The sequence below is a fragment of the Chiloscyllium plagiosum genome, unplaced genomic scaffold (assembly GCF_037043375.1).
Source record: "Chiloscyllium plagiosum isolate Xiang-an unplaced genomic scaffold, Cpla_swu_hap1 HiC_scaffold_38, whole genome shotgun sequence".
Classification (NCBI taxonomy): Eukaryota; Metazoa; Chordata; class Chondrichthyes; order Orectolobiformes; family Hemiscylliidae; genus Chiloscyllium; species Chiloscyllium plagiosum.
In genome coordinates, this window is record NW_028270176.1 from 32,802,243 (window position 1) to 32,817,216 (window position 14,974).

The window sequence follows — 14,974 nt, forward strand, 5'->3', positions numbered from 1 at the left end:
CAGGCTGGGGCTGTTTTCCCTGGAGCGTCGGAGGCTGAGGGGTGACCTTATAGAGGTTTATAAAATCATAAGGGGGACAGAGAGGGTGAATGGTGGGTGTCTTTTCCACAGGCTGGGGGGGGGGGGGATTTGAAGACCAGGGGGGCACATGTTTAAGGGGAGAGGAGAAAGATTTAAGAAGGGCACGAGGGGCAATTATTTTCTCCCGAGGGTGGTCCGTGTGTGGAATGACCGTCCTGAGGAAGTGGGGAGGACAGTTACAACGTTTAAAAGGGATTTGGATAAGGACATGGACAGGGAAGGGTTGGAGGGAGATGGGCCAGGAGCAGGCGGGGGGGGGGGAACTGGGTTAGTTTGGGGGGTTAGGGTCAGCACGGACTGGATGGGCCGAAGGGTCTGTTTCCGTGCTGTGGGAATCTGTCTCTGAGACCCCACCAGAATTCCTCCACGGCGTCCGGGCGAATGGGATCTTTCTGACCCCTCCTTCACAGCATCGCCCCCACCCCATCCCTGGTGGTCATTGGGTCACACAGCACAGAAACAGACCCTTCGGCCCATCCAGTCCGCGCAGAACTCAACCCGCAATCGAACCGGCCCCAATCTGAGCCAGGACTTCGCGCCCAGAGACCTGCTGGGCGGGCGCTATGGAAATGCGAGATGCCGTCGGGGTGAGGCGGGGTAGCTGTTGCGTGCGGAGGTTTGGGAGGGGGTGAGGAGCAGGCAGGACAGTGATGACAACGTTGGGGTGGGGTGGGGAGGGGAGTCCGTCTGGAATGCGCGCCAGAGACGATGGTGTACCAACTGGACTGGCAGTGGTCCAGAGAGAGATGCCACCACAGGGCACCACCCACTCCCTTCCCCACCTCCCCCCCCCAGGACCCTCCTGTCTCAGTTCAGACAACCTCAATAACAGCCATCGTCAGATCGCTGACCCCTCACTGACTCCCTCGCAGAGCCCCTCGCTGTGTCCCTCACTGAGTCCCTCGCAGAGCCCCTCGCTGAGCCCCTCGCTGAGTCCCTCGCTGTGTCCCTCGCTGAGTCCCTCGCTGAGTCCCTCGCTGTGTCCCTCGCTGAGCCCCTCGCTGTGTCCCTCGCTGAGCCCCTCGCTGTGTCCCTCGCTGAGCCCCTCGCTGTGTCCCTCGCTGAGCCCCTCGCTGTGTCCCTCGCTGTGTCCCTCGCTGAGCCCCTCGCTGTGTCCCTCACTGTGTCCCTCGCTGAGCCCCTCGCTATGTCCCTCGCTGAGCCCCTCGCTGAGCCCCTCGCTGAGCCCCTCGCTTAGCCCCTCGCTGAGCCCCTCGCCTAGCCCCTCGCCGAGCCCCTCGCAGAGCCCCTCGCTTAGCCCCTCGCTGAGCCCCTCGCTTAGCCCCTCGCTGAGTCCCTCGCAGAGCCCCTCGCTGAGCCCCTCGCTGAGTCCCTCGCTGTGTCCCTCGCTGAGTCCCTCGCTGAGTCCCTCGCTGTGTCCCTCGCTGAGCCCCTCGCTGTGTCCCTCGCTGAGCCCCTCGCTGTGTCCCTCGCTGTGTCCCTCGCTGAGCCCCTCGCTGTGTCCCTCGCTGAGCCCCTCGCTGAGCCCCTCGCTGTGTCCCTCGCTGTGTCCCTCACTGTGTCCCTCGCTGAGCCCCTCGCTATGTCCCTCGCTGACCCCTCGCTGAGCCCCTCGCTGAGCCCCTCGCTGAGCCCCTCGCTGAGCCCCTCGCTTAGCCCCTCGCTGAGCCCCTCGCCTAGCCCCTCGCCGAGCCCCTCGCTTAGCCCCTCGCTGAGCCCCTCGCTTAGCCCCTCGCTGAGCCCCTCGCTGAGTCCCTCGCTGAGCCCCTCGCTGTGTCCCTCGCTGAGCCCCTCGCTGAGTCCCTCGCTGAGTCCCTCGCTGAGCCCCTCGCTGAGCCCCTCGCTGAGTCCCTCGCTGAGTCCCTCGCTGAGCCCCTCGCTGAGCCCCTCGCAGAGCCCCTCGCTGAGTCCCTCGCTGAGTCCCTCGCTGAGCCCCTCACTGTGTCCCTCACTGTGTCCCTCACTGTGTCCCTCACTGAGCCCCTCAGTGTCCCTCACTGTGTCCCTCGCTGTGTCCCTCGCTGAGCCCCTCGCTGAGCCCCTCGCTGAGCCCCTCGCTGAGCCCCTCACTGAGTCCCTCGCTGAGCCCCTCGCTGAGCCCCTCGCTGTGTCCCTCACTGAGCCCCTCGCTGAGCCCCTCGCTGACCCCCCCCGCTGTGTCCCTCGCCATGTCCCTCGCCGTGTCCCTCGCTGTGTCCCTCGCTGTGTCCCTCACTGAGCCCCTCGCTGTGTCCCTCGCTGAGTCCCTCGCTGAGCCCCTCGCTGTGTCCCTCGCTGAGCCCCTCGCTGAGCCCCTCGCTGAGCCCCTCGCTGAGCCCCTCACTGTGTCCCTCACTGAGTCCCTCGCTGAGCCCCTCGCTGAGCCCCTCGCTGAGCCCCTCGCTGTGTCCCTCGCTGAGCCCCTCGCTGAGCCCCTCGCTGACCCCCCCCGCTGTGTCCCTCGCCATGTCCCTCGCTGTGTCCCTCACTGAGCCCCTCGCTGAGCCCCTCGCTGACCCCCCCCGCTGTGTCCCTCGCCATGTCCCTCGCCGTGTCCCTCGCTGTGTCCCTCACTGTGTCCCTCGCTGAGCCCCTCGCTGTGTCCCTCGCTGAGCCCCTCGCTGAGCCCCTCGCTGAGTCCCTCGCTGAGCCCCTCGCTGTGTCCCTCGCTGAGCCCCTCACTGTGTCCCTCGCTGAGCCCCTCGCTGAGCCCCTCGCTGAGCCCCTCGCTGAGCCCCTCGCTGTGTCCCTCACTGAGTCCCTCGCTGAGCCCCTCGCTGAGCCCCTCGCTGTGTCCCTCACTGAGCCCCTCGCTGAGCCCCTCGCTGAGCCCCTCGCTGACCCCCCCCGCTGTGTCCCTCGCCATGTCCCTCGCTGTGTCCCTCACTGAGCCCCTCGCTGAGTCCCTCGCTGTGTCCCTCGCTGAGCCCCTCGCTGAGCCCCTCGCTGTGTCCCTCGCTGTGTCCCTCGCTGTGTCCCTCACTGTGTCCCTCGCTGAGCCCCTCGCTGAGCCCCTCGCTGAGTCCCTCGCTGAGCCCCTCGCTGTGTCCCTCGCTGAGTCCCTCGCTGAGCCCCTCACTGAGCCCCTCGCTGAGTCCCTCGCTGAGTCCCTCGCTGAGCCCGTCGCTGAGCCCGTCGCTGAGCCCGTCGCTGAGTCCCTCGCTGAGTCCCTCGCTGAGCCCCTCGCTGTGTCCCTCGCAGAGCCCCTCGCTGAGCCCCTCGCTGAGCTCCTCGCTGAGCCCCTCGCTGTGTCCCTCGCTGTGTCCCTCGCTGAGCCCCTCGCTGTGTCCCTCGCTGAGCCCCTCACTGAGCCCCTCGCTGTGTCCCTCGCTGAGCCCCTCGCTATGTCCCTCGCTGAGCCCCTCGCTATGTCCCTCGCTGAGCCCCTCACTGAGTCCCTCGCTGTGTCCCTCGCTGAGCCCCTCGCTGAGCCCCTCGCTATGTCCCTCGCTGAGCCCCTCACTGAGTCCCTCGCTGAGTCCCTCGCTGAGTCCCTCGCTGAGCCCCTCGCTGACCCCCTCACTGAGCCCCTCGCTGAGCCCCTCGCTGTGTCCCTCGCTGTGTCCCTCACTGAGCCCCTCGCTGAGCCCCTCGCTATGTCCCTCGCTGAGCCCCTTGCTGAGTCCCTCACTGAGCCCCTCACTGTGTCCCTCACTGTGTCCTTCACTGTGTCCTTCACTGTGTCCTTCACTGTGTCCCTCACTGTGCCCCTTGCTGAGTCCCTCACTGAGCCCCTCACTGTGTCCCTCACTGTGTCCCTCACTGTGTCCCTCGCTGAGCCCCTCGCTGAGTCCCTCGCTGAGCCCCTCACTTTGTCCTTCACTGTGTCCCTCACTGAGCCCCTCACTGTGTCCCTCGCTGAGCCCCTCGCTGAGTCCCTCGCTGTGTCCCTCGCTGAGCCCCTCGCTGTGTCCTTCACTGTGCCCCTCACTGTGTCCCTCACTGTGTCCCTCACTGTGTCCCTCGCTGAGCCCCTTGCTGAGTCCCTCGCTGAGCCCCTCACTTTGTCCTTCACTGTGTCCCTCACTGAGCCCCTCGCTGAGCCCCTCGCTGAGCCCCTCGCTGTGTCCCTCGCTTAGCCCCTCGCTGAGCCCCTCGCCGAGCCCCTCGCCGAGCCCCTCGCCGAGCCCCTCGCTTAGCCCCTCGCCGAGCCCCTCGCTGAGCCCCTCGCTGAGCCCCTCGCTGAGCCCCTCGCTGTGTCCCTCGCTGTGTCCCTCGCTGAGCCCCTCGCTGAGCCCCTCGCTGAGTCCCTCGCTGAGCCCCTCGCTGAGCCCCTCGCTGAGTCCCTCGCTGAGCCCCTCACTGTGTTCCTCACTGTGTCCCTCACTGAGCCCCTCAGTGTCCCTCACTGTGTCCCTCACTGTGTCCCTCGCTGAGCCCCTCGCTGAGCCCCTCGCTGAGCCCCTCGCTGAGTCCCTCACTGAGTCCCTCACTGAGCCCCTCGCTGAGCCCCTCGCTGTGTCCCTCACTGAGCCCCTCGCTGAGCCCCTCGCTGACCCCCCCCGCTGTGTCCCTCGCCATGTCCCTCGCCGTGTCCCTCGCCGTGTCCCTCACTGTGTCCCTCACTGAGCCCGTCGCTGTGTCCCTCGCTGAGCCCCTCGCTGAGTCCCTCGCTGTGTCCCTCGCTGAGCCCCTCGCTGAGTCCCTCGCTGAGCCCCTCGCTGAGCCCCTCGCTGTGTCCCTCGCTGAGCCCCTCACTGTGTCCCTCACTGAGCCCCTCGCTGAGCCCCTCGCTGAGCCCCTCACTGTGTCCCTCACTGAGTCCCTCACTGAGCCCCTCGCTGAGCCCCTCGCTGTGCCCCTCACTGAGCCCCTCGCTGAGCCCCTCGCTGACCCCCCCCGCTGTGTCCCTCGCCATGTCCCTCGCCGTGTCCCTCGCTGTGTCCCTCACTGTGTCCCTCACTGAGTCCCTCACTGAGCCCCTCACTGAGCCCCTCGCTGAGCCCCTCGCTGAGCCCCTCACTGTGTTCCTCACTGAGCCCCTCGCTGAGTCCCTCGCTGAGTCCCTCGCTGTGTCCCTCAATGAGCCCCTCGCTGAGTCCCTCGCTGAGCCCCTCGCTGAGCCCCTCGCTGTGTCCCTCGCTGTGTCCCTCACTGTGTCCCTCGCTGAGCCCCTCGCTGAGCCCCTCGCTGAGTCCCTCGCTGAGTCCCTCGCTGAGTCCCTCGCTGTGTCCCTCGCTGAGTCCCTCGCTGAGTCCCTCACTGAGCCCCTCGCTGAGTCCCTCGCTGAGTCCCTCGCTGAGTCCCTCGCTGAGCCCGTCGCTGAGTCCCTCGCTGAGCCCGTCGCTGAGTCCCTCGCTGAGCCCCTCGCTGTGTCCCTCGCTGTGTCCCTCGCAGAGCCCCTCGCTGAGCCCCTCGCTATGCCCCTCGCTGAGCCCCTCGCTGAGCCCCTCGCTGAGCCCCTCGCTGAGTCCCTCGCTGAGTCCCTCGCTGTGTCCCTCACTGAGCCCCTCGCTGTGTCCCTCGCTGAGCCCCTCGCTGAGCCCCTCACTGAGCCCCTCGCTGAGCCCTTCGCTATGTCCCTCGCTGAGCCCCTCACTGAGTCCCTCACTGAGTCCCTCGCTGAGTCCCTCGCTGAGTCCCTCACTGAGTCCCTCGCTGAGTCCCTCGCTGTGTCCCTCGCTGAGCCCCTCGCTGTGTCCCTCGCTGAGCCCCTCGCTGTGTCCCTCGCTGAGCCCCTCACTGAGCCCCTCGCTGAGCCCTTCGCTATGTCCCTCGCTGAGCCCCTCACTGAGTCCCTCGCTGAGTCCCTCGCTGAGCCCCTCGCTATGTCCCTCGCTGAGCCCCTCGCTATGTCCCTCGCTGAGCCCCTCACTGAGTCCCTCGCTGAGTCCCTCGCTGAGCCCCTCGCTATGTCCCTCGCTGAGCCCCTCGCTGAGCCCCTCGCTGACCCCCTCACTGAGCCCCTCGCTGAGCCCCTCGCTGTGTCCCTCGCTGAGCCCCTCGCTGTGTCCCTCACTGAGCCCCTCGCTGAGCCCCTCGCTATGTCCCTCGCTGAGCCCCTTGCTGAGTCCCTCACTGAGCCCCTCACTGTGTCCCTCACTGTGTCCTTCACTGTGTCCTTCACTGTGTCCCTCACTGTGCCCCTTGCTGAGTCCCTCACTGTGTCCCTCACTGTGTCCCTCACTGAGCCCCTCACTGTGTCCCTCACTGAGCCCCTCGCTGAGTCCCTCGCTGTGTCCCTCGCTGAGCCCCTCGCTGTGTCCTTCACTGTGTCCCTCGCTGAGCCCCTCACTGTGTCCCTCACTGTGTCCCTCACTGTGTCCCTCACTGTGTCCCTCGCTGAGCCCCTCGCTGAGCCCCTCACTTTGTCCTTCACTGTGTCCCTCACTGAGCCCCTCAGTGTCCCTCACTATGTCCCTCGCTGAGCCCCTCGCTGTGTCCCTCGCTGAGCCCCTCGCTGTGTCCCTCGCTGTGTCCCTCGCTGAGCCCCTCGCTGAGCCCCTCGCTGTGTCCCTCGCTGAGCCCCTCGCTGTGTCCCTCACTGAGTCCCTCGCAGAGCCCCTCGCTGAGTCCCTCGCTGTGTCCCTCGCTGAGTCCCTCGCTGTGTCCCTCGCTGAGTCCCTCGCTGAGCCCCTCGCTGAGCCCCTCGCTGTGTCCCTCGCTGAGCCCCTCGCTGTGTCCCTCGCTGTGCCCCTCGCTGAGCCCCTCGCTGTGTCCCTCGCTGAGCCCCTCGCTGTGTCCTTCGCTGTGTCCCTCGCTGAGTCCCTCGCTGAGTCCCTCGCTGTGTCCCTCGCTGTGTCCCTCGCTGTGTCCCTCGCTGAGCCCCTCGCTGTGTCCCTCGCTGAGCCCCTCGCTGTGTCCCTCGCTGTGTCCCTCGCTGAGCCCCTCGCTGAGCCCCTCGCTGTGTCCCTCGCTGAGCCCCTCGCTGTGTCCTTCGCTGTGTCCCTCGCTGAGCCCCTCACTGTGTCCCTCACTGTGTCCCTCACTGTGTCCCTCACTGTGTCCCTCGCTGAGTCCCTCGCTGAGCCCCTCACTTTGTCCTTCACTGTGTCCCTCACTGAGCCCCTCAGTGTCCCTCACTATGTCCCTCGCTGAGCCCCTCGCTGTGTCCCTCGCTGAGCCCCTCGCTGTGTCCCTCGCTGTGCCCCTCGCTGAGCCCCTCGCTGTGTCCCTCGCTGAGCCCCTCGCTGTGCCCCTCGCTGAGCCCCTCGCTGTGTCCCTCGCTGAGCCCCTCGCTGAGCCCCTCGCTGTGTCCCTCGCTGAGCCCATCGCTGAGCCCCTCGCTGTGTCCCTCGCTGTGTCCCTCGCTATGTCCCTCGCTGAGCCCCTCACTATGTCCCTCACTATGTCCCTCACTGAGCCCCTCGTTGAGTCCCTCGCTGAGCCCCTCGCTGAGCCCCTCGCTGAGCCCCTCGCTGTGTCCCTCACTGTGTCCCTCAGTGTCCCTCACTGTGTCCCTCGCTGAGCCCCTCGCTGAGCCCCTCACTGAGCCCCTCACTGAGCCCCTCACTGAGCCCCTCACTGAGTCCCTCACTGAGCCCCTCGCTGAGCCCCTCGCTGAGCCCCTCGCTGTGTCCCTCGCTGAGCCCCTCGCTGAGCCCCTCGCTGAGCCCCTCGCTGACCCCCCCCCGCTGTGTCCCTCGCCATGTCCCTCGCCGTGTCCCTCGCTGAGCCCCTCACTGAGCCCCTCGCTGTGTCCCTCGCTGAGCCCCTCGCTGAGTCCCTCGCTGACCCCCCCCGCTGTGTCCCTCGCCATGTCCCTCGCCGTGTCCCTCGCTGTGTCCCTCACTGAGCCCCTCGCTGTGTCCCTCGCTGTGTCCCTCGCTGAGTCCCTCGCTGAGCCCCTCGCTGAGCCCCTCACTGAGTCCCTCGCTGAGCCCCTCGCTGTGTCCCTCACTGAGCCCCTCGCTGAGCCCCTCGCTGAGCCCCTCGCTGAGCCCCTCGCTGTGTCCCTCACTGAGCCCCTCGCTGAGCCCCTCGCTGACCCCCCCGCTGTGTCCCTCGCCATGTCCCTCGCCGTGTCCCTCGCCGTGTCCCTCGCTGAGCCCCTCGCTGAGTCCCTCGCTGTGTCCCTCACTGAGCCCCTCGCTGAGCCCCTCGCTGAGCCCCTCGCTGTGTCCCTCACTGTGTCCCTCGCTGAGCCCCTCGCTGAGCCCCTCGCTGAGCCCCTCACTGTGTCCCTCACTGAGTCCCTCACTGAGCCCCTCGCTGAGCCCCTCGCTGAGCCCCTCGCTGTGTCCCTCACTGAGCCCCTCGCTGAGCCCCTCGCTGACCCCCCCCGGTGTGTCCCTCGCCATGTCCCTCGCCGTGTCCCTCGCTGAGTCCCTCGCTGTGTCCCTCACTGAGCCCCTCGCTGAGTCCCTCACTGAGTCCCTCGCTGAGCCCCTCGCTGAGCCCCTCGCTGAGCCCCTCACTGTGTCCCTCACTGTGTCCCTCGCTGTGTCCCTCACTGTGTCCCTCGCTGAGTCCCTCGCTGAGTCCCTCGCTGAGCCCCTCGCTGTGTCCCTCACTGAGTCCCTCGCTGAGTCCCTCGCTGAGTCCCTCGCTGAGCCCGCTGAGTCCCTCGCTGAGCCCGTCGCTGAGTCCCTCGCTGAGCCCCTCGCTGTGTCCCTCGCTGAGCCCCTCGCTGAGCCCCTCGCTATGCCCCTCGCTGAGCTCCTCGCTGAGCCCCTCGCTGTGTCCCTCGCTGTGTCCCTCGCTGTGTCCCTCGCTGAGCCCCTCGCTGTGTCCCTCGCTGAGCCCCTCACTGAGCCCCTCACTGAGCCCCTCGCTGAGCCCTTCGCTATGTCCCTCGCTGAGCCCCTCGCTGAGTCCCTCGCTGAGTCCCTCGCTGAGTCCCTCGCTGAGCCCCTCGCTATGTCCCTCGCTGAGCCCCTCGCTATGTCCCTCGCTGAGCCCCTCGCTGAGTCCCTCGCTGAGTCCCTCGCTGAGCCCCTCGCTATGTCCCTCGCTGAGACCCTCGCTGACCCCCTCACTGAGCCCCTCGCTGAGCCCCTCGCTGTGTCCCTCGCTGTGTCCCTCGCTGTGTCCCTCGCTGAGCCCCTCGCTGTGTCCCTCACTGAGCCCCTCGCTGAGCCCCTCGCTATGTCCCTCGCTGAGCCCCTTGCTGAGTCCCTCACTGAGCCCCTCACTGTGTCCCTCACTGTGTCCTTCACTGTGTCCTTCACTGTGTCCCTCACTGTGCCCCTTGCTGAGTCCCTCACTGAGCCCCTCACTGTGTCCCTCACTGTGTCCCTCGCTGAGCCCCTTGCTGAGTCCCTCGCTGAGCCCCTCACTTTGTCCTTCACTGTGTCCCTCACTGAGCCCCTCACTGTGTCCCTCACTGAGCCCCTCGCTGAGTCCCTCGCTGTGTCCCTCGCTGAGCCCCTCGCTGTGTCCTTCACTGTGTCCCTCGCTGAGCCCCTCACTGTGTCCCTCACTGTGTCCCTCACTGTGTCCCTCACTGTGTCCCTCACTGTGTCCCTCGCTGAGCCCCTTGCTGAGTCCCTCGCTGAGCCCCTCACTTTGTCCTTCACTGTGTCCCTCACTGAGCCCCTCAGTGTCCCTCACTATGTCCCTCGCTGAGCCCCTCGCTGTGTCCCTCGCTGAGCCCCTCGCTGAGCCCCTCGCTGTGTCCCTCGCTGAGCCCCTCGCTGAGCCCCTCGCTGTGTCCCTCGCTGAGCCCCTCGCTGAGCCCCTCGCTGTGTCCCTCACTGTGTCCCTCGCTGAGCCCCTCGCTATGTCCCTCGCTGACCCCTCACTGAGCCCCTCACTATGTCCCTCACTATGTCCCTCACTGAGCCCCTCGTTGAGTCCCTCGCTGAGCCCCTCGCTGAGTCCCTCGCTGAGCCCCTCACTGAGCCCCTCACTGAGCCCCTCGCTGTGTCCCTCGCTGAGCCCCTCGCTGAGCCCCTCGCTGAACCCCTCGCTGTGTCCTTCACTGTGTCCCTCACTGAGCCCCTCGCTGAGCCCCTCGCTGAGCCCCTCGCTGAGCCCCTCACTGAGCCCCTCACTGTGTCCTTCACTGTGTCCCCCACTGAGCCCCTCGCTCCATATGGACTCATTAGCCTGATGGTCTCAGGGGCGCTCCCTTCTGCATCAACCTCCCCGCTCTCTGATCCGAGTAACCCCCTCCCCTGTCCCCTTTGTTCCCCATCAGTCTCCTCACCGTCAGCTCTCTGCCTACGCCACAGCTGTTCCGGGGTTATGGCACTCTCCTCTCTCCCTGGGAGAAAGAATTCCCAGCCTCCTCCAGCCCTGATTTCCTCAATCCCCCAGCCCCTCTTCCTGCCATCACTGTTTACTCTCTGCCCTCCTCATCTCTCCCCGACCCTGCTTTCTCTCTCTCTCTCTCTCCTTCATTCCTACTCTCCCATCCCCGCGTTCTCTCTCTAATATCGAAAAGCATGCTCTCCTCTGTCACATCACCCCACAGTCCATGTTCCTGCTGTGCACTATTACCCAGGCACTGACCCTCCCACAGTGCCCATTCCCTCAGCACTGGCCCTCCCACAGTGCCCACTCCGCTCAGCACTGACCCTCCGACAGTGCCCACTCCCTCAGCACTGACCCTCCGACAGTGCCCACTCCCTCAGCACTGACCCTCCGACAGTGCCCACTCCCTCAGCACTGACCCTCCGACAGTGCCCACTCCCTCAGCACTGGCCCTCCCACAGTGCCCACTCCACTCAGCACTGACCCTCCGACAGTGCCCACTCCCTCAGCACTGACCCTCCGACAGTGCCCACTCCCTCAGCACTGGCCCTCCGACAGTGCCCACACCCTCAGCACTGACCCTCCCACAGTGCCCACTCCCTCAGCACTGGCCCTCCCACAGTGCCCACTCCACTCAGCACTGACCCTCCGACAGTGCCCACTCCCTCAGCACTGACCCTCCGACAGTGCCCACTCCCTCAGCACTGGCCCTCCCACAGTGCCCACTCCACTCAGCACTGACCCTCTGACAGTGCCCACTTCCTCAGCACTGACCCTCTGACAGTGCCCACTCCCTCAGAACTGGCCCTCCGACAGTGCCCACTCCCTCAGCACTGACCTTCCGACAGTGCCCACTCCGTCAGCACTAACCCTCCGACAGTGCCCACTCCCTCAGCAGTGACCCTCCGACAGTGCGGCACTCCCTCAGCACTGACCCTCCGACAGTGCGCACTCCCTCAGCACTGACCCTCCGACAGTGCGGCACTCCCTCAGCACTGACTCTCTGACAGTGCGGCACTCCCTCAGCACTGACCTTCCAACAGTACCCACTCCCTCAGCATTGACCCTCTGACAGTGCGGTGCTCCCTTATATTGACTATCCCCACTATCACACCACTCTATGACCCTTCACCCTTGTCCATCAGACCTGCAGCAAAGAAACTCTGAATGAACATGCTCCGTAGCGTTCACAGTATTTTTCCCGCCCTTTTGGCTCACAGACCTATATCGGTCCCATTTCTCCTTTTGACCTCATTCTCTCCCCACCCCGTTGAGGTTTCTGGCGATCCTCGCCCATACAAGTGAATGTTTTCTTCAAGAAGTCCGATCCAAAATGGCCACCAAGCCGATTGACGTTCCCAGATACCTGGGTCCTACCCCACAAGCCCAATCCCGGCTCCCTCGCACCCCCCACGCCCCCTCTCACCCGATCTGACCGCTCTCTGTGTACTCACGTGTCCTTTTTCTCTGACTTTCCGCACGTGAGCTTGCCCTTCCTGTGCAGGCAGTACATGATGGCGACCACCAGCAGGAGCAGGAGGATGCAGACCACCACCGCGATTATGGCAGCTCCCCCACTGCCGTGAGACCCACGGCCCCCTGCAGAGACACGGAGGGAGAGAGGGAGAGAGAGAAGATGTGTCAGAGATTGGGTGACCTTTGATGACCACAGATGAGTGATGGGACGGAGAGAACACAGATAATGGACAGGCCCGCCCTCCATGTTATACCAAGGACACAGAGGCATGAGAGACGGGGCAGAGACAGCATTCTCAGGAGGGTTTGTCAACGATTCGGACGAGAATACTGGAGGCCAGGTCGGCACACTTGCAGATGACACCAATGTTGGGCAACGACAGTGGACAGTGAGGAAGGTTACCTCAGATTGTTAAGGATCTCGATTCAGTGGGTCAATGGGGGCTGAAACATGGCCGATGGAGTTCAGTCTGGAGAGAGAGAGGGAGAGAGAGAGAGGGGGGAGAGAGAGGGGGAAGAGAAGGAGAGAGAGAGAGAGAGCGAGAGAGAGGAGGAGAGGGAGAGAGAATAGGGGGCAAAGAGAGAGGGAGAGAGGGGGAGAGAGAGAGAGAGAGAGAGAGGGTGGGGGGAGAGAAAGAGAGAGAGAGCAAGAGAGAGAGATAGAATATGATATGATTGAGTATTGTGTGCAGCTTTGGGCCCCATATCTCAGGAAGGATGGACTGGCCCTTGGAGTGGGCCCAGAGGAGGTTCATGAGAATGGTCCCAGGAATGGAAAGCTTAACGCGTGAGGAATGTTTGAGGGCTCTGGGTCTATACTCGATGGAGTTTAGAAGGATGGGGAGGGGGATCTGATTGAAACTTACAATATGGCCTGGACAGAGTGGATGTTGGGAAGATGTTTCCATCGGTCGGAGAGACTAGGACCCGAGGGCAGAGCCTCAGAGTAAAGGGAAGACCCTTTAGAACAGAGATAAGGAGAGACTTCTTCAGCCAGAGGGTGGGGAATCTGTGGGATTCACTCCCACAGAAGGCTGTGGGGGCCGGGTCACTGAGTCTATTTAACACGGAGATAGAGAGGCTCTTAGTTGTGAAGGGGGTCACAGGGAGAAAGCGGGAGGTTGGGGTTGAGAAATGCGCCAGCCAGGATTGAATGGCCGAGCAGACTCAATGGGCCGAATGGCCTAATTTCTGTGCTTTGAGCCAATGTGCAGCGCGATCCCACTCGGGCTGACCCCTGAGCTGTGGGGAGGGCTGGCACGTGCACCATCTCCCGGATGCTGCTGGCCTCCTATCATGAAGGGGAGACTCCGTACTGACCGGGACTAATCTCATCGCCCGGCCTGCACAAAACCGGTTCCCTCCAGCGCCAGGCCTCAGGCCTCCCCCTGCACACGCTCAGTCCGTCGGGAGCCTCCTCGCTCTCACGGTCAATGGCCACGCTCAGTGGCTAGGGGCCGCCATTTTGGAAAATGGCCGCCGAGCATTCCAATCGGGGGAGCGATCCTGGGCAGGGCGCGGGAGTGCAGCCCAGAGAGGGGGCAGCTCGACACAGTTAGGCTTGGAAATGGGTCAGTGGTGGGAGGGATGAGGGAGGGAGAGGAGGAGGCTGGGGATGAACAGAGAATATAGTGTGGGACCCAATGGGCCCAACGTGTTTGGTCAGGGCCCTGTTTAAGTTCAGTCAGCTCACTCACCTCTCTTTCTTACAGAGTCCACTGGGCAGCAGGAAGGAAGAGAGCAGAGGGTTATAGGAGGACAGAGGCTTGGACAATACAGCACAGTCACGAGCATGCTCCCAGACTGGGATGGGAGGGCATCGTGGTGAGGGAGAGCAGGAAGGAACAGATCCTCCCCACACAGTCAAGCACAGACAGGACTGACTGTCCCTGACCATGATGCACAAGCTCCCTCTACACTGCTAATCAGTCCCCCCATCAAACACTCCCAGGGACAGGGCCAGCATGGGGTTAGATACAGAGTAAAGCTCCCTCTACACTGTCCCCCCATCAAACACTCCCAGGACAGGAACAGCACGGGGTTAGATCCAGAGTAAAGCTCCCTCTACACTGTCCCCCCATCAAACACTCCCAGGATAGGGACAGCACGGGGTTAGATACAGAGTAAAGCTCCCTCTACACTGTTCCCCCATCAAACACTCCCAGGGACAGGGACAGCAGGGGGTTAGATACAGTGTAAAGCTCCCTCTACACTGTCCCCCCATCACACACTCCCAGGGACAGGGACAGCAGGGGTTAGATACAGAGTAAAGCTCCCTCTACACTGCTAATCAATCCTCCCATCAAACACTCCCAGGGACAGGGACAGCACAGGGTTCGATACAGAGTAAAGCTCCCTCTACACTGTCCCCCCATCAAACACTCCCAGGACAGGGACAGCACGGGGTTAGATACAGAGTAAAGCTCCCTCTATACTGTCCCTCCATCACACACTTTCAGGACCGGGACAGCACGGGGTTTGATACAGAGTAAAGCTCCCTCTACACTGTCCCCCCATCAAACACTCCCAGGGACAGGGACAGCAGGGGGTTAGATACAGTGTAAAGCTCCCTCTACACTATCTCATTGTCCTCCACAACAAAGTCTGTGGCTCCAAGAGCAGGTCAGAGGCTGGGAATCGTGCAGCGAGTAACTCCCCTCCCGACTACTCCCTGAATCCTGTCCCACCATCGACAAGGCACACTTCAGGAGGGTGAGGGGGAATAAACTCATGGAAGTGAACAGAATGCCCTTGGGCCCTTCAGCCTAACCTATCCATACTGGCCCATTTACACAATAAATCTCGTCCCATTTGCCTGTGTTGGGTGAATTCCCCTGCATTCCTATCACATCCATGTCCATCTCGAAATATTGCCTCCATGACAAAATGGTACCAGCCTCCCCCACGATCTCTGATAGTCTGTGTGAAAAACACTGCCCCCGGACGCTTTTGTATCTCGCCCTTAAACCTACACCCTCTAGTTTTACACCCCCTACCTACTCATTATATCCAAACGGGTGCCTGGGAACTACAGAGCGGGGAGCCTTATGTCCACGATGGGTAAGTTGTTCGAGGGGATTCTGACCGACAGGATCCCCAGGCATTTGGGGAAGCAAGGACTCATTTGGGACAGCATGTCCTTGTGTGTGGGAAATACCTTGTGTTTTGAAAGGTTGACCAAGGAAGTCGATCCAGTGCGGGAGACGTTGTCTACATGGACTTCAGTAAGGCCTTGGATCAGGTACCGCATGGTGGGTTGTCGAGTCAGGTTAAACCTCACGGGATGCAGAAAGAGCCAGCCAACTGGATACAAAGTTAGCTTGACCATCGAAGACAGAGG

The 14,974-nt window shown here is 63.7% G+C and overlaps 1 long non-coding RNA gene across 2 annotated transcripts in view; it reads right to left on the minus strand.

Annotated features, from left to right (window-relative positions):
* Positions 1-14,974, minus strand: part of LOC148139419 (uncharacterized) — a 52,889-nt gene that overhangs the window by 11,168 nt on the left and 26,747 nt on the right. The window contains exons 4-5 of one of the 2 annotated variants that reach the window (XR_015753540.1): positions 13,332-13,352; positions 11,613-11,757 (exon numbers count right to left, since the gene is read on the minus strand). This is a non-coding gene — a long non-coding RNA (uncharacterized LOC148139419). The remainder of the gene's footprint in view (positions 1-11,612; positions 11,758-13,331; positions 13,353-14,974) is intronic. The other variant, XR_015753539.1, reaches the window with a different exon arrangement.